Genomic DNA, 19,165 nt, shown 5'->3' with positions numbered 1-19,165 from the left:
ATTGGAGGACCAGTATGTGGGTGTTAACATTTGGATCAAAATCATCTTACATTGTACCCTTAAAAAACATGGCTGTTAATTCCAGGGACTTATTGGTTGTTAAATGTGTAAGCACGAAGAGGAAACAATCTGCCCTTGTAGTTAATATCTACAATACATTTGCCACACAGCAGTAGGACTCCCCAACTCATAACTTTCTAGAAAGGGTAGAGGGTTATGATTTCTTACATCTTGCAGTGGATTTAAACACAACATATGAACCCTCTGAACTGTTGGCAACGTTACAGAGGAGGAGGATGAGGAGTGGGGAATTCCTGGTTTGTGCCATGGTAGCCCATCTAGAAATATGGAAGGTGCTTCTCAGATTGCCTCATTCATATTTAAATACAGTCTACCGGCCTGCAATGGGCGCTTAAACTCAGATAAGAATCTAAAACACACATTTAAAAGGGCAAATTTTCGTTTGAGAATGACAGTTTTGCGATTGAAATGAATAGAGAATTAAGATTTCATTAAAGACACGGAGGCTAACATTATGCATTAACATCTTTTAATGCTACTTCACAGCACCTTTAAAGAACTTCTAACAACAAATACTCTAGAAAACTAAAGTCCATAAATAATCCCAACATAGAACACTCTTCCTCTTTAAATGCAGCAAATAACCTTCTTAAGAATCTTCCTCCATTTCGTTATCCGCTGTTGAACCAATCACCACTGTCCGCTTAATCAAACACAAACCTTTAACAAACCATTAAACTATTAATTATTTAATGCTCAAACCACTTAATACAAAATGTACTTACTGACATCCATATTTTTCTGAATAAAAGTAAATTTTTAACTTTAGTACACCCCGCCCCTTTAAAAAAAATATATATACTTCAAACATCAGGGACGCGGACGGAGGGATAATGTTAGCCTTCGTGTCTTTAATGAAATCTTGATTATTCATTTCAATTGGAGACTTGCCATTTCATTTCAAGACGGGAGGCTAACATTATGCATGTTGAAAGCCCTTTGTCAGGGCTCCTAGGGGCGCTTTGACAATAGCGGGCACAGTGTTGGGCAGAAGTTATGGGTCAGGAGGAAGAATGCGGGCCAGAGGCAATGGCTGGACCAGGCTGAATCAGAAATGGAACCGAAGAAAGGCCGCCGCTTTCTAATCATCGCGGTGGTCTAGTTTATTTATTCCCCACAGGTGTTCAGAGGCAGCCTGAGGCGCGCGCGCTGGAACCAACGCGCACTTCACTGAGGAAGTTACAGAGCACGCAGGTTAATTCTTAGGCTCCTCAGAATTAGTCAGAGTGTTACCTCGTCGGGTTTCGCCCGGTTTCTCGTCCGCTACCTCCGTCGGAAGTAGTCAGTAGCAGTCTAGGTTCGCAGCAAGTTTGAGAAGGAGAAGTTTGCTGAAGTAACAGTTGGTGGCACCTCTTCCCTATTTTTCGGCTTCAGCTGGTGAAAGCAACTCGTCGATGGATACCTAGCGCTGCCAGAACCTGAAGGAAGAAAGAAGACATAAGCTAAGTGACAAAAGAAATGATAGTATTAGTCTGAATAAAATGTAAATAATGTTGTACATAGTTAGAGACTAGACAGTACTTACCAGAAACATAAGATTTACAGCAATACCCTGCAAGGAAGGAAAAGGTCGTTAAAAACTCTCAAAGAGGAATTGCTGGACAGTTAAGAAAAGACATTAAACTACATGTTAGAAAATAGATACTATTAAGAAGAGTCCCTACAGAAATAAAGGCATACACACTCAAGTAAGTGAATTAGATTACCTAAAGAGCAAGAGAGTTCAAGGGGTAAATAGGAAATAAATACATTAAGTGATATCTTGTTGACAGGAATTCCAGAGGTGCCTTTTCAAGAAAATAAAGAAAAGAAAGAGAGATAGTAACAGGAATAATAGAAGAGAGGCACAGTGCTTGGAGCTAAGGGTAGGTAGAGAACAAGGGAGCGGAATAGAATATAGAATTCAGTTAAGTGTAAGAGATTATAACTTAATGCTTGATTTTTAGATTCTCTCAGTTGACACGCAGTCTGCAGATTGAACGAAGAAGTAGACTAAAGAGAGAAGACAAGTTTCAGGACCAGTCTCTTCTTGTTTATTATTTTATCCACTCCCCTTTCCCCCTTGGGGGTAGATTTGTGGGTCTAGAAATTAAACTGGACCGCAGAAATATCCTTGAAGCGGAGTTGGGAATCAGCGTCTCTGTTCCTGTGCAAGATTACCGAAAGAATACTCTTGAACCCTTGACACCCTTCAACACTACATTTAACACATATCTAATAGGTCTGTAATAATGTTTTGTAAAGGTGCCTGCATTCGACCAGTCAGCTGCTTTCAGAATCTCCTCCAAACATTCCCCTGACATATACATCTTGCTTACCATTGCACCTCTTAAAGAATGCAGTTTAAACGTATCTACATCGATACCAGCTTGCCTCATTTCAACTCCTAACCACTTGATAATAGTTGCTGTACTAACTGCTTTGTGTGGTTACATATAAAATCAATAATTGTTCTTCAACATGCATTCTATGCCCTGACATTCTGCTATCATACTTCTTCCAACAATCTACCACCCATAATTTCTGCTGCGCAGGAAAATTTGGATAAAAAATAGTCTCTGATATAGTCTTAATCCTTCTCCATATCTCAAAAAGCACCCCATCTGGTCCATAAATTTTGCTACTTACCTCTAACACTTTCCCATCAAAAACCTTTTGGCAAGAGACCAAACACAAATGTGTGGACGATTTCCCTGACAATTTTGTTTTAATTCAATTACCTATTCATGGGCCGTTCCATAAATAAATATAATACCAAAGTCACATCCCACAAAACATCGTATCATGCTCTGGGAGGTCTCTTCAGTCTCCTACTTTTTAAAATCCTGCAAGCTAAAATGTTCCTTCCAACCGATCTACCTTCAACATGAGCATAACCTGACGAAATTGCTGATCTGTAACAATTAAATGTACTGTATCCCAATCCTTTCTCATACGGTTCTACCAAAAAATGTATTACTTCCACGACAGGAGCCTCCACGTGATCCAAACTCCTCCAGGCACCAACCTGCCCAAAATCTCCATATTCCTCCATAATGTTTCCTCGTTTCTGGTGCGTAAGACTCCTCCAATAATTCTGAAGCCCTGCTCGAAAGTCCGTTGTAACAGCCAGATCCCCTGACACCTTCTAAAACAAGAAGGTTCAACACCCTGTCTTGTACCAAAGGATGTTCCAGACCTTCTCCATTTCTCAGAAGACCTTCTCCTACCGGAATCCAGAAAGGTATCACACACGTCATCTCCATCCAGTCGGAAATTAGACCTGTGAAACCCAAAAAGGGTCATCAAACCTATCTGTCACCTCACTCACCCTGTGTATCATCGTAAAGGGAGGAAACACATAAGCTCTCCACCCCATGCTGAAAGGCATCTACCGCTAACACCTGTGGGTCTGAAAACCAGCTGTAATACGTCTGTAACTGGTAAGTTAACCTGCTCGCAAAAAGATACACCTTCAAAGGACCCAACATTTTGTTTATCCTGCAAAAACTATTTCAGTCTTCTTTCCAGTCTCCGAAACTTCTCAAATGACGTGAATTGCAATGTGCTGCCACATTTAATTCCCCTGGCGAATACTCCGCTCAAACTGAAATGTTGTGCTCCAGGCAAAAATACCAAAACTTTTTTGCCAATTCAAAACATCCACGGGATCTTGTCCCTCCTAACTTGTTGATATAGGCTACAGCTGAAACATTGTCGCAACCTCTCAAGCTCGCATCCGTCTCCAGTACGTAATCCGTACCACACCCAAAAATGGCACGGGCATGCCATGCCTGCATACTGTCCAACCACCGACCTAACTCTTCCTTGCCTCTGCATCTAGGATAATCCTGTCCCCATACCAAAGACCTTCCTTCAAGGCATCGCCCTTTAACCTCTGTAAAGTTCGATAATGTAATGGTCCTGGGAATATTGCCTGTATCAAAGATGACAACAAACCTATCATTCTTGCCAAATCCCTTAAAGAAAGATGCTCCTTTTATAACACATGAATAATCTCTTTCCTTATCATCTTCACCTTTTTCCTCTGGATATTGCAAAACAACCTCCTTTGTATCCACTTGGAAACCTAAAATTTCCAACTTCTGTGTTCATACCAAAACAGACTTCTCGCTGTTCACAATAAATCCCAGTCCTTCCAACATATCCTTCATCTGTAACAGACCCTCCTTCAAACTCTCCATATCTTAAAGTTATTTTGAAGATGTCATCCAAATACACAATCATCTGAATACCCCTTTCTCGTAAACATGCTATCCCTACCCTCATAACTTTCGTGAAACACCAAGGGGCTGTTAAAGGTCCAAACGGCAAACATCGAAATCGGTACAAACATCCTCTCCAAAGCAGTTGTAGAAACCTCTAAATTTCCTTCTGAATTGGAATTGTGAAATACGCATCCCTTAGGTTTAATTTAGCCAGCCAATTGTTCTTCTGCAACATACCCCTCAGACAATGGATTACCTCCATTTTGAAATGCCTGTAAATTAAAAACTTGTTTAACTCCCTGAGGTTTATTACTGGTCTTGAAGCCTTGTCTTTTTTCTTGACCAAGAAGATTGTACTTATAAAGCACTTCTCTTTCTCCTCTATGCTTTCCACAGTACCTTTCGCTAACATTGACTCTATTTCTAAATCCATCACTTTCCTCTATTTCTCTGTCACTATCAACTCCCTTGGCTCTCTTGTTTGTTGGGGCCACTCCACAAACTCTATCACAAACCCGTGAACTGTCTCCAAAACCCAGGGATTCCGAGTTATATTTTCACATTTTGTCCTAAAATTTCTCAGTCGACCCCCTATTCTTTTTTGGAAAGAACCAGAAATAATCCCCGTACTAACCTTTGAATTAAAATGTATTCTGGCCTCTCCCTCTGGAAAGTGTTCCCCTTCCAGCTCTTTTGGATCTACCACAGCTTGGGTAGAAACCTGTAGAGGCCTGATAACCTCTTCCTCCAAACTGATCCTAGTATTGGGGCCTTTGCATTCATCGGCCAGTAGAGGGCCCCCTCCTACTGGCCCTACCAAAAACTCCCATACTGAAAACTCTCCTCATATTAGTTTGAGCCTTATCCAAGGCTACAAATGTAGACACTTATTTGCTCAGGCTTTTCACCAGGCCATCGCTAAAAAGGAAGCCCTTGGCATCTTCACCGGGTTCCCTCTGAGCCATGTCCCCTAGCTTTGGACTTATTTTCATAAGTATAACCATCCTTCTCTCTGTCCGTAACCCAGCGTTTGCATTTCCTAGCAAAACCACTCCTCGTTGGCTCCATCCTCTTAACAATTCCACATCCACTAGAGTCTCATTCACATGAGCCTCATCAACCAAGTCCAAAATGTTGGCTATTGACCCTAAAACGTCTAACAATTTTTCCTGACATATCTTCAACAAGCGCTCTGGACCCTTCCTAGGATCCTGTCCTAATCTAAAAACAAAACTATCAGCTCTGGATCCAAGTTGGGTGTAATCCATATTTTTTCACCAATAATAGGCTAGAACATTCTGCCCTCATTACTCACCTCACATCCTTTTCCAAAGATTTGCGAATCCATTAAACAATAAATCTACCCACATGGTATATGGACCACCAGTCTCCACTTCAAGGATGCCTAATATTAAAAGGTGAAAACATTTCCTACCCCAAAGTATCCCTCATCACCTCAACCTTTTCTTCATTCCCAAATTTTCCAAACTCCTCTTTGAAATCACCTTCCTCTTGCAGATCCGAAATATATTCATCCCACTCCTCACTTTCCTCTGCCAGGGATCTTTTGGGTTGTACATTTTCATCTTCATGTGTGCCGCAAGAGGAACCTCTTCTCTGCGTGCTGCGAAGGACGCCCATTCCTTGTGTACAGCAACTCTTCTCTTGATGTTGTTCAAACCATGCTTCCCATCCTTAGTCCTATAAACTTCCTCTATACCTTTTACCCAACTTCTTTCCTTATTTCCTCTAACTCTGATAGAATGTAAAACTCTTCACCCAACTCCATGTCTCTTCTCTTCCTGTTCCTCAAAACACTGTTTGCTGTCTCCTGCACCTTACTTTGAAACTCCTGCTGAACCAATCTACACACTTCATTAAATAGCCCACCTGAAGTCTTTGCACTGCCACTCTGCTCTGACTCCATATCAGCCATCTTATTCTAAAATACTGTTCAACAATCAAACTATAATAAACCTAAGCTCTAACCCTTATCAAACCAGAGGAGACCCCTCGCTCCTTTTAAAATGGCATTGAAACAAAAGTTGAGGATAACACTTCATGCTTCCGATTCAGCGAGGAAAAGGTCTAGTCTGGGTGCCTTTCCTCTCTGTACAGTGGAAAGGGCTAACTTTGTTGTCTCCAGACTAAAATCAATAGAATAAGCTTTACAAGATTCCCTATGTGTGCCTACACATAGCAAATCATCTGCCTCCAGTGCCGTAGTGGTCTGTCTGGCATAAAGTGTACTAAAATGGTTTAATCAAGAGAGCGGTTGGATATGATGGTCTTCATCTATAATCTGTCTCCGAGTTCCGTGTACCAATGTGAGTAGGTTTCCTCAACTTTTTTAAACTGTGATTTCAATTTGTTTAAAATGCCAAAAATGTTGTGTGGCTGGACCATGTGCCCGCCAACCTCTCCGTAGTTGCTGAGGGCACCGTATCCCTTTGCGGAACGGACGGTTGTTTTCCCTGCAGACGGGCCCGAGCTGAATGCTGCGGCTGTAACTGGCCTCGCCCACTGGAAGACGGCGACACCCGGTGAGTGAGGTCTGGGGTTGGGGTTCGGCTGCCAATCTTGGAAGCGGTGTGGGTGGTCTTGACTCGGGCTTCAAGCGCCCCTCCTCCTCCTTTACAGGGTGGCAGCGCATGGGGCCTATCTGACCATAGAGGCGGTGGTGTCCCTGCATCTGTGGGGCTTGGATGCTCCGGGGGGTGGGGAGGGCCCGATCGGCTGCTTAATTCCGGCAGCGGGCGCCCCGTCTCCTGACTCCGATCTGTAATCCCCCGGCCCCCGCGGTGAGGGTGTCCTGGGCCGGGGTGAGCCCTGCTGACTGGGCGAGGCGGCGGGGGACAGGTCCCTTCATGGCCCTGTGATCCATTAAGAAAACCTGGTCTCGGCCCCTGGTGGGCTGCACTGCTGGAGTTGGCACCCGGAGAGACACGGATCCTATTCCGGCCTGACGGAGGTGAAGCGACTCAATTTCCCTCTCCCTGCTGCAACTTCGGGAGGGCCGTGTGAGCGCCGCCTGTCTGCTCCTGATGCTGGTCCCTCTCCGCTATAGTCCCTGACCTGACTAATCCACCCCTCTTGGATTCCCTACCAGCGGATAGGTCCCTTACCGCTCCTCGCAGTGGGTTACTCCTCATCCTCTATCCGCGTTGTGGCTGATTCGGGGGCCGGGGTGCTCCGGCGCCCTGGGAGGACCTTCTCCTGCTGACCCCGGTGTGTGGAGGGCGGCGAGGCCTGCAACGCGGCCTGCTGAGTAGGCAGTGCTTGGCCTGCATACTTCTTGCGCCTGGGACCTACTCTTCCAGAACCACCTCCTGCCAGGCCTGAAGGTGGCTTCTAGACTTGCCCGGTGGGGCCCTGGAGAGTTCTGTTGGTGCTCCATTTTGGACAAGGGGGCCCTTTCCTTCCAAAGAGAGCTGACTCCAGCAGGCCTTCCAGCCCCCCTGACCTTGCCCCGGGCGCCCTGATGGGAGGGAGCGTGGGGCCGGACAATGTGCTGCCGCATGGGACCGAGGTGTCCCTGGCTCTGTCGCCATCGCCCGGGCCTGTGGGGCCCACTCCCGACTGCGTTGTGAAATAACGGACCGGCTCCCTGGGGACCCATCATCACTAGCTCACTGCGGCCCATCTTGAGATAGGGAGGTGGGGCTATCCCTTTTCGACCGTCGCAACGGACGGAGGTGGGAGAGGGGTCTACGGACTCGTGCTGATTGACCCCATCGGGACCTGGGAGGTTTGGCCTGGACGCACCGGGCCCGAGTATTGACGGCCTGGGTACCAGCTTCCTCCACCTTTGGGACTGTTGACTGCCTCCCTCTCCCGTTCAGTAGCTGGGCCCCCCACCCTAGGGAACGATGGGCAGGGACCGTGGCCCGAAGACAACTGCCCCTCAGACCCAAACGAAAATGGACCAATACACCACCAATGACCGAGACCCTGATGGGGGGCGTCCAACACCCCTCGCCCACACGCGGGGAGATCTCTCCACTATCCTCCAAGCAATTGGCGCTTCACAGGCCTCAGTGGAGAACAAGATTGGCGAGGTGAGGGTGGAAATGGCCCTCGTTCGTCAGGACCTGCGTAACGCCGCGGCCCGGATCTCAGGCGGAATCACGCATCTCCACGGCTGAGGATGAGATAGGCCAACATAGACCCAGGTGGCCCGCCTCCAAGCTCAGACCTTGGAACTCCACCGTCGTTCCGAAGACACCGAAAACAGGTCAATCTGCACCTCATAGGATTTCTCAAGGGGGCCGATTAAGGTCGAATTGGCACATTTGTGAAGACCTGGGTGAGATCTGGATGCCCTAGGAGTCCCTCTCTCCGTGGTTCGCGGTCGAGCGTGCCCATCGCTCCCTGGCTCCATGGCCTACGCCCAGGGTTTCACCCCGGTCCATCATCATGAGGGTCCTCAACTTCCGGGACAGAGACGCTATCCTTAGAGCGGCGAGGACACAGGGTCCAGTCCTTTATCAAAATAATAAGATCATGCTCTTCCCGGACTATACCAAGGAGGTACAGGCCCAGCGACGAACTTATGATGATGTTAAACAGAAGCTCCGTAATCTGGGTCTTCGCTAGGGTCTCCTCTTTCCAGCCCGCCTCAGAGTTGTATTTCAAGACAAGACACTCTTCTTTGATACCCCCCAAGCGGACTGGACTTGGCTTACGGAGGAGCGCCCTCTCCGGACCCGTCCTGCCTCCCCCCCAGTCCGACGGGAGCCCACACAACCTCAACCTCATCTGGTCCTTCCCAAGCCACAGCGATGTCGTACTAAGTCCCGCAGGAAGGGGGATCGGCGCAGTGGGGCCTCCCGATCACCGGAAGCAATGTCCCAATTGCTCATCACCTCTGAAATACCTTGGCCGTCCGGGACCCTCAATCTGACTGGTTCCTTGCTCGATCTAAGCTGGATCCCAGACCCCTCTGAGACACTGTGCCCTGCCATATCGGTCTCTGACTTATCAAGAAGCCCCGCTCTTCGAGGACCAGGGGAGGACGACAGAGTCTGACCTCTGGGGTCCACCGGCTTGGAGTCTGTAATTCTGCTACCTAATTGTTCCTACAGCTATTAACATTACCATATCCGTCTACATGGAGGGGTCCATCTCTGCCACGCTCATGCTCCGCTAACCGTTTTAGCTTAGCACTCAGACTTATTTGTATTTCTGTTTTATTGTTTTCCTTTTCAGGGTGACATTTGCTTCAATTCCAGAAGTGTAGGGTGAGGGGTGTTGGGGGGAAGGGGGTGGGGGGGTGGGAAGACCGTTGTCTACTGACTGTTCATTGTTTTTGGCCGCCTTTGGGTCACTGTTTTCCGTACTTCACGGCAGCTTTCAGCGCACGCACGCCACCAACAGCGGCATTGGACCTATTAGAACTCGCAAGCTCTATCCCCACGCCCAGGCTATGGGGTGTTATCTCGCCTGGGACCCGGGTCTATCTGCACTGATCCACATACACACTACCCTCTCTGATGATGTCCACCCTTAATAGACCGCTCCACATTTTGTCGTGGAACGTCAATGGCCTATTAGACCGTATATAGCGAACCGCAGTTCTTCGCAGTGCCCAACGCCAGGCGCCCAACATCCTCTTTCTACAAGAAACAAACCTTCTGGGAACTCACTGCACCTTCCTCGTCCGTTATGGGTTTGATAGGTTCTGCCATTCTGGTTTCACATGGGGCTTCCCTTTACTTTAATACAGGTCGAGACTGGCGCACAAGGCCACTACATGGCCTTAAACTGCAGGATCGAGGGTCATCTCCCTAATCTCTTGTGTGTATACATGCCTCCTGCCACAATGCCCTGTGCCCTCCGACGTCTCACGCTAGTAGTCTCAACCTTCCCCCAGGGTCTGACGGTCATCGGGGGCGACTTCAACGCTGTTATGCAACCTCCTCGCGACACGACAGGTGCACCCTCTGCGTCCCGCCTTGCCTTTGCTAAGCGCCTGTCTGATTGGTCCTCCACCCTAGGCCTCTGCGATGCTTGGAGGGTGTGGAACCCCTGCCAATAACAGTATACTCATACTTCGGCGGCCCACCGTACTTACTCCCGTATTGACCTGGTCCTGTTGCCAGCCATCGATTGTCAGTTGGTGTCCGGGGTTACTATCCTCCCCTGAGGTATCTCAGATCTCTCCCCTGTCTCCCTCCATCTAGGGAACCCCCTTGGTGGAGTCCGCACGACTTGGCGGATGAACGCCTGGTTTCTGCAAGATGCGGAATTCGTCAAAACCCTCAAGCAGGAACTGCAGCAATACTTGCTGATTAATAAAGGATCAGTTCCCTCGCAGGGTACATTGTTGGAGGCCGGTAAGGCCACTATACGAGGCGTGGCTAGGGACTTGGTCCACGCGAAGCGCCCCGCTCAGGCTGCCCGCCTTGTGCAGCTCGAGGCCCGCGCGGCACAGTTGGAACCAGCCCAAGCTTCTGCCGACTGCGCTGGCTCCACCCAACAGCTCGCTATGCTCCGTGAAGAGATCTGTCAGGTCTCTCTGGGATCCGCTAAAATGCTATGGCGCTCCTCTGTGTTGCGCATATATGGCTGGTGTGACAAAAATGGCAAACTACTCCATAATCTAGTCTCCTACCCCCAAGCCAATCGCATAATTCCTGAGGTCTGCAACGCGGCCGGAGCTCACCATTTCACCTCTAAGACTATCGCCCAAGCCTTTGCGGGCTACTACGCTCATCTTTATGCGGTCCGACCTCCCAAGGCCTCCCTGGCTGCATTGTTGTCAGAGACAATGACCCACCTGCCCTGTCTTCCCCAGGCAGTCTCGGAGACTCTGGAACTCCCCCTTACCCTGGAGGAGATACAAGGGGCTATATCACTCTTGCATTCCGGTAAGACGCCAGGGCCAGATGGCTACCCTCAAGAATACCACGTGACCTACCGCGACTTGCTGGCTCTGCACTTAGTGGATTTATTCCAACAAGTGGTGGACACGGGGTCCTTTCCCCCAGAGACCGACGTGGCCACTATTGTGGTTCTTCCAAAGACACACCCACCTTCCCTTGCCTGTGCGGATTGCCGTCCCATTTCCCTCATCAACACCGAGGTGAAAATCTTTGCCACTGCCTTGGCCCAACGTCTTCGTCCCCTCTTGCACGACTTGGTCCACCCAGACCAATGTGGCTTTATGCCTGCCCGGGGTACCCGGCATTGCATACGCCGTCTCCACCTCACCCTCTCACTCCGCCATCAACTCACTCCGTACTTGGCCTTGCTTTTCATTGATTTAAAAAAAGCCTTTGTTACTGTTGACTGGAGCTATTTGGAGGACGTGCTGGCAGTGATGGGATTCGGGCTTCCATTTCGGCGCCTCATCAATCAATCAATCAATCAATCAGGGTATTTAAAGCGCGCTACTCACCCGTGAGAGTATCAAGGCGCTGGGGGTGGCGGGGGATGCAGTCTGGGTCAGTCGAAGAGCCAGGTCTTGAGGTCCTTCCTGAAAGTGTGCAGGGTCAGAGAGCGTCTGATGTTCACCGGGAGCTCGTTCCAGTTCATGGCCGCGATGTAGGAGAAAGCTCTCCCGCCTGTTCTGGTCCTGCAGGTGCGGGGGACCTCTGCAAGGGCGAGGTCAGCCAATCTGAGGTTCCTCCTGGGTACGTGAAAGGCGACTCTCTCGTTGAGGTATTTGGGTCTGATGTTGTGGAGGGATTTGTAGGCGTGAGTGAGGAGTTTAAAGGTGCCCCTCTTCTCGATGGGGAGCCAGTGGAGGTCTCGTAGGTGTCGGGTCATGTGCTTGTGACGCGGAGTTCCGAGGACGAGTCTCGCCACGTCGTTCTAGATGGTTTGGAGTCTGTGTAGGAGCATTCTGTTGATGCCAGCATCGAGTCTGGTGGTTATGAGTGCGTGGGTGATGGTCTTCCTGCAGTTGGGGGGATCCATTTGAAGGTCTTGCGGAGGATGCAAAGGCAGTTGAAATGGGTGGAGGCGACGGCGTTTATCTGTCGCTTCTTGGAGAGGGCGGAGTCGAGGATGATGACGAGGTTTCGAGCGTGGTCTGTCGGGATGGGAGGGTTTCCAAGGGCAGTGGGCAACCAGGTGCTGTCCCATGCGGAGATGCAGGGGCCGAGGATGAGGACTTCGGTCTTCTCCAAGTTGAGCTTCAAGCAGCTGGCAGTCATCCAGTCTGCCACGTTCTTTATTCCTTCCTGGAAGTTGAGTCTGGTGTCTTCGGGGTTCTTTGTGAGTAACAGGATGAGCTGGGTGTCGTTGGCGTAGGATACGATGCTGAGCCCATGCTGTCTGACGATGGCTGCGAGAGGGGCCATGTAGATGTTGAAGAGTGTGGGGCTGAATGATGATCCTTGAGGTACTCTGCAGATGATCTCGGTGCGGCTGGAGAGGAAGGATTGGATCCATTTGAGGGCGGTGCCCCGTATTCCCGTGTCGTGGAGTCTGGCTGTGAGTGTGCGATGTGAGACGGTGTCGAAGGCCGCGGAAAGGTCCAGTAGGATGAGGGCCGCGGTGTGTCCCTGGTCAAGTAGCACGCGGATGTCGGTTGCGGCGAGGAGGGCGGTCTCCAAGCTGTGGTTGCTGCGGAACCCTGACTGGGAGCCGTCCAGGATGGAGTTCTCTTCTATGAATGTGGTCAGCTTAGTGTTTACGAGTCTCTCGGTGACCTTGGCTGGGAAGGGGAGGAGAGAGATAGGTCGGTAGTTCTTCAAGTCTGTCGGGTCGGCCGTGGGCTTCTTGAGGAGGGGTTTAACCTAAGCCCGCTTCCAGACGTCTGGGATGACGCCGGACGTGAAGTAGGAGTTTATGGTTCGGTGAAGTTCAGGAGCGATGGCGGCGGCTGCCCTGTGGAAGATGTGAGGTGGGCAGGGGTCTGTAGGGGCTCCTGGGTGGGTCTTCTTCATGTTTGTGACGATGAGTTCGGTGGAGGTGGGGTCCCATCTCACTATGGTGGGTAAATCGGCTGTGCCGGGGAGAGTGGTGGTGTCCGGTGGCTGTTCGCTGAAGTTGTCGTAGAGGGTCTTGATCTTCAGATGGAAGAAGGTGCTGAGCTTGTCGCAGAGCTCTTGGGAGGGAATGATGTCTGTGGCCTCACAGGGGGGTCTTGTGAACTACTGTATGATGTTGAACAGCTCTTTGGCGTTTGAGGTATTAGTCAGGACTTTGTCTCTTATGAAGGTCCGTTTGGTGTCTCTAATGTGCTGGTGGTAGCTCTTCAAGGCGTCCCTGTGGTTGTTGCGTGCTTCCGAGGTCTTCAGGTGGCGCCAGATCTTCTCGAGGTGTCTGCAGGAGCGTCTGGCTTCTTGTAGTTCTGTGGTGAACCATGCGGCCTTCAACAGGCATTATTTCGGGGGCTGGCAGAGAGGAGCGAGCTTGATCCAGCGGTGTAACTCTTCGGCTGAGGTGTTGGTGTCGGTGGTGGCCTGGGGGGGGGGGTGGCAAAATGAGGGTGGTGCGGAGGTGCTCCTCTGTGACCTTGCTCCGGTTCCTCCGCGGTGAGCGGGGAGGGGGCTTGGGTGCGGTGGTGGTGTTGAAGGTGAAGTGGATGCAGGGATGGTCAGTCCAGGGGGGCTCGGTGGTGTGGCTGAATTGGATGTTTGTTCCTCCTGTGAAGACTGGGTTGAGGGTGTGTCCTGCTATGTGGGTGGGTGTGTTGACCAGCTGCTTCAGTTCGAGGTTGGCAAGGTTGTCCAGGAGGGCGGCGGAGTCGGGGTTGTCGCTGTTGTCGAGGTGGAATTTCAGGTCCCAGAGTAGAATGCAGTTTGTGGAGGTGATGGAGTGGGGTGCGGCGAGCGAGGCGATGGCGGTTGTGACTTGGGCACGAGGTCCCAGTGGTCTGAATATGAGGGTGCCACGTAGCGTGGCCCTGTCGCTGGTCTGGAGCTGGAAGTGGAGGTGTTCTGTATTGGAGTTGAATTCGCACGTGCTGGACTTGGAGAGTCGAGGGAGGTCTTGTGAGCGATGGCGAGTCCTCCTCCTGGGCGATGGGGGCGGTCCTTTCTCTGGATCTTGTAACCGTCGGGGATGGCGGTGGCGATGTCAGGGCCGGAGGTGGCATTTGTCCAGGTTTCCGTGAGGAAGGTGACGTCGGGTGAGAGGATGTCGATCAGGTTACAGATTTCTACGGCATGTCGATGGAGGGAGCATACGTTGAGGAGAACGCAGGTCCAGTGCTCGGGGGTGCATGACTCAAGCTGGCCTTCGGTGGTAGTGGGGGTGGTGTCGGTGCCGGTGGTGAAGGTTCTGCGGCAGTGTCTGCAGGAGAAGGGTCCGTGTGTGGTGACAGGCGAGTTTCCTGCGCAGCCGGTGTGTCTCCCTGGGTTGAGTGTGTGGAGAGTAGTGGCGCAGGTCCGGGGATCCAGGGGTCCTGGCGCTGGGAGCGGTCGGGCTTGCCTGAGGCACACCTGCGGCGCGCCCCCTGCGCACGTCTGCTGCGCGGCCCCGCAGCGGCCGCCATAAGTAGGGGAGGGGGGACGGACGAGCAGCAAGGAGGCGGGTGCGGGCGGTAGGGGCATCCAAGTTTTATACTCCAACCCTAAAGCAAGGGTCCTAATTAACGGCGTGCTCTCTGAGGCATTCATCATCCAGAGGGGCACTCGCCATGGTTGTCCGCTCTCACCGCTCTTATTTGAACTAGCAATGGAGTCCCTGGTTTCCCTCATACGCGAAGATCCTCACATCCGGGGTTGGGCTTGGGACCCCTATCAGGTAGACAATGTAGCCCTTTAGGCCGATGACGTCCTCCTGTTCCTAGCGGACCCCGAGAACTCCGGCCCATGCCCTTTCTGCCTTTGAACAGGTCTCTGGCCTTCAGCTCAACCTGGCGAAGTCCACTCTGGTTCCCCTCCACCTGTCCCGTGCCTGCTTTGATTGGCAAACAACCATTCCTCTGCGTAGGCAGTCTTTCAAATACCTGGGTGTCTGGGTCACCCTGCTTCCAAACTTGAATGGGCCCTCAAGATTACGCCCCTGGCTGCCATGGCAGACCTCAGGCGATGACAATCCCTTCCTCTTAATCCCCTTGGCAGAAGTGCCCTTTTTAAAATGATGGTTCACCCCCGTTTTTTATATATTTTACAAAAAATAACCTTTCACCTCCTGGGGAGTTGGTTCCGAGAGATTGATGGTTTCCTCACCCGGATTTTATGGAAAGGCGGGAGACCACAAATGTCTCTGGCGCACTGTCGCATACCTCCTTATGACAGGGGCATGGGTGTGACCAATCTTCATCTTTACTATCTGGCCACGAAACTCATCGTAGTTCATGACTAGTTCGCCGGCGGCTGGTCCGATCTGGCGTACCAGGCTGAGCTCCTGTCGATGGATTTTCCACAGCTCCAAGCCTACTTGTATGGGGCCCCCATACCACAAGTCCTCCCCCCATCACCAGGAAAGTCCTACTGGCTTGGCGCACTGCCCTGCGCCACACGAAATGGGATGGGAAACTTACCAAACATACACCTCTGTGGCATGGTACCTGGCTGCGGGAGGCCTCGACCCTTCGGGACTTCCGTCGGTGGGACCACATTGGGATTTCGCTTCTGGGGGATGCCTGGGTTGGGGACCACATCAGAGCTTTCACAGATTTGCAGCAGCGCTACTCCCTCCAGTCCTCCCAATTTTACAAATACCTACAGCTTAGACACGACCTCAATGTGCACATTCCGTCTCCTACCTCCCACCCGGAATGTAGTCCCCTCGAAGCCAAAGTGATGATGGGGAACCTAGGAAGAGGGTGGGTGTCGCGGATTTACCGCTCCCTAGTGAACAATGGCCCCGCAACCCTAGATTCACTGCGTGCCTGCTGGGAGGGTTGGCTGGGCCCCTTAGAGGATGCGGACTGGAGAGACGCTCTCAAGGCCCCCAAGATCTTAACGACCTCCTCCAAACTGCGTCTAGTTCAACTCTATTATTTACACATGGCATATCTAAACCCTGTGCGTCTATATAGAGCCTGACTACGGCCCTCCCCGAACTGTACACGATGCCATCATGCTCCAGCTGACTTTTACCACATGGTCTGGCAATGCCCTGTCCTTGCACCATTCTGGGCAGGTGTGGAACTGGAACTTACACAGACCCTGGGGTGGACTGTTCCCCATGACCCATTATGTCTGATTTTAGGTGTGTTTGATGGCCTGGATGGCTCTCGGGCCGACAAGCGCTTCCTTGGGACTGCAGTGGTGGTTGCGAAACGTGACATCGCGGCACTGTGGTCTCAGGCCAAGTCCCCTACTATACGGAGGTGGAAACGGGGGGTAGACTGGTGCGGAACTCAAGAGGAACCCCTCTTTGAAGCCCGGGGCTGCCCTGAACTATTCGGAAAGATTTGGGGTAAATGGTTTAATCTGTTGTCCTGAGGGGTGTGTGTGTTCATATGTACCAAGATAACCTTGCGCATGACTCTATTTGAATGTTCTACAGGTCTCTGTCATCTTCCTTGTGATTGTATATTATCCAGATACTGTGCCTGATTTTGCTGCCAATGTAATTTTGTGGTTTGTTTTAAAATCAATAAACTTGATTAGCAAAAAAAAAATGCCAAAAATGTTTCATTTGTCTTTATTGTTTTCATGTGCTTTTATGATTTTTACTTAAAACCGAATAAAGACTACAGACTACTAATGGTATCAGAGGGGGGGGTCTGCTGATGACCTTCTATCTTTTAGGACACATACTTTTATGTGCCTATCTATTCACCATGTCAACATCTCCTGAGATCTGCAGTGGAGAATGTGCATTATCAGTTTGTGGCTCTACCCTAGGGGTTAACAATGTCACCAAGAATATTTACTACGGTAAAGGCACCAGTGGTGGCATTTTTGCACTTACAAGATATACAAATCTTGCCATATGTGGATGACTGGTTAATTGTTTCCTCTTGTTTTTCTAATTTAAGTCTCGATGTTCAGAGAGTGGTAGCTTGTCTAACAAACACATGGTTTCTGCTTAGCTACAAGAAACATCACATGGCGACATCTCACCTGAGACTATTCGTTAGAGCACTGTTCAACATAATGAAAGCAAAATTATTTGGGCCGGAATCTAGAATTCATGTTTTATAGGCTGCTGTGAGAAGTCTTCTATCATTTCAGACAGCTTCAATCAAAACATGTTTGAAATTCCAAGGTCTCATGGAAGCCACCACGGCGGTAGGCCCTTGGGCTTACCTTAATTTAAAACCATTGCTCAATCCTCTATTGGCTCATTGGTCTCCAATTTCTTGAATGTACAACAAACAGGTTCCGATTTCTCAGGGTGTCACCCAGAATCTAGTGTGGTGGTTGGATGCAGGCAATTTGCAAAAAGGTATATCCCTGAATCCACAACATCTGTATGTGGTGATCAATGATGCCAGTCATTGGGGTTGAGGGGCGACTCTGGAGGAGAAGAAAGTGAAGAGAATCTCTTTAGGCTTCCAAGTTCAGGGAATTGGCAATAATAAAAAGAGCCCTTCTCCATGTCTCTACACAAATACACAGGAAAGCGGTGATAGTCAGGTCAGACAATTTTGTGGCCAAATGCTATATAAACCATCCGTAACAAAAGTCAAGTCATTAAGGATCCTAACACACAGAATTTGTCTGTGGGCAGAATCTTATCTCTACTCTCTCTCAGTAATGTACACTCCCGGGACTGAGGATATTCAGGAAATTCCCAAAGACGAAATATAGCAAGCACCCTCTGTGAACTTTAGACTGAAACGGGCAGCATCGGCTCAGATTCTTGATCGCTTCAGTCAACCATGGCATGGCTTTCCTCTTGAGCAAATGTTCTTCTCCAGCACTATTGTTCAGACATCAGGGATCTAAAAGGCTGGAAAGTGCATGCCGTGTCATTTTCTTAGTCTGCCATTTCCACCCTTTCTCGTACTACTCAAGGTGTTGCGAAAGGCACAGGAATAGGACGTGCTGGTGGTATTTGTCGTCCCTTTCTGGCCGAGGAGAACTTGGTTCACTCTTCTCTCTCAGATGTCAATGCAACAAGATTTGATTTTCCATTTGTCCCGATCCAATTTCTGAATCCACAACATCTGTTAAAAACTCACAGAGTTCTCATCCTCTTTACTTGGAAGTTGAAAAGAGGGGTTTGCAAGCGTTTGGTTGTTCCTTGGAAGTGGCTTGTTCTATCCAACAGTCACAAAAACCATCCACATTAGCAACATATGAAAAGCACTGAAATAATTTTGAAAGATGGTACAGTGGCAAAGGGTTTAGGGTGGAAACAGTTGATCCTTATCAATTATTGTATTTTCTCCAGGACGGTTTTCATAAAGGTTTATGGGCTGCCATAAAAGGGATGGCAAAACTTTTCTCCCCTTGCCATAAATGAATCTCTTTGTTAAGAGATTGCTGAGAGGTTTGTGGTTAAAAAACCTATAAATTCCACAGGTATTCCACCATAGGATTTACCTACTGTCTTTCAAGGTCTTATAAAAAAAACCTTTTGAACCATTGGAGCCTGCAACACATCAATGGCTCACAATTAAAGTTGTGTTTTTGGTTGCAATTACGTATGCAAAGCGTATTGGTGAGTGGGAGGCCTTGCTTGTATCCATCCTATCCATATTTGAGATTTTATTTCAGACAGGGTAGTGCTTAGGTTGGACCCCAAGTTTCGTCCTAAAATACACACAAAATTTCACTTACACCAGGAAATTATTCTTAAATTTTTTTTGGCAAGACAACTCGTTCTGCCCAAGGGGGGTAGATTTGAAAAGAGCCTTATTGCTATACCTACAAAAGACTAATGATATTTTTGTAAGTCTAATTCCTTGTTTGGTATTTTTGGTTCTGCCATGACGGAATCAAAACCCGCTACTATTACAATTAGTAGGAGGGTGAGGCATGTAAACTGAAGGCATATGCTTGTATCGGTGGAAGACT

At 49.5% G+C, this 19,165-nt stretch overlaps 1 long non-coding RNA gene across 1 annotated transcript in view; it reads right to left on the bottom strand.

Annotated features, from left to right (window-relative positions):
- Positions 1-1,369: 1,369 nt before the first annotated feature.
- The window catches only part of LOC146866157 (uncharacterized), a 41,958-nt gene continuing 24,162 nt past the window's right edge, over positions 1,370-19,165 (bottom strand). Inside the window, exons 2-3 of the long non-coding RNA XR_014970594.1 lie at positions 1,607-1,633; positions 1,370-1,499 (exon numbers count right to left, since the gene is read on the bottom strand). This is a non-coding gene — a long non-coding RNA (uncharacterized LOC146866157). The remainder of the gene's footprint in view (positions 1,500-1,606; positions 1,634-19,165) is intronic.

The sequence above is a fragment of the Triturus cristatus genome, chromosome 2_1 (assembly GCF_964204655.1).
Source record: "Triturus cristatus chromosome 2_1, aTriCri1.1, whole genome shotgun sequence".
In the NCBI taxonomy this organism is placed as follows: Eukaryota; Metazoa; Chordata; class Amphibia; order Caudata; family Salamandridae; genus Triturus; species Triturus cristatus.
This window is presented reverse-complemented; position numbering and strand designations above follow the sequence as displayed.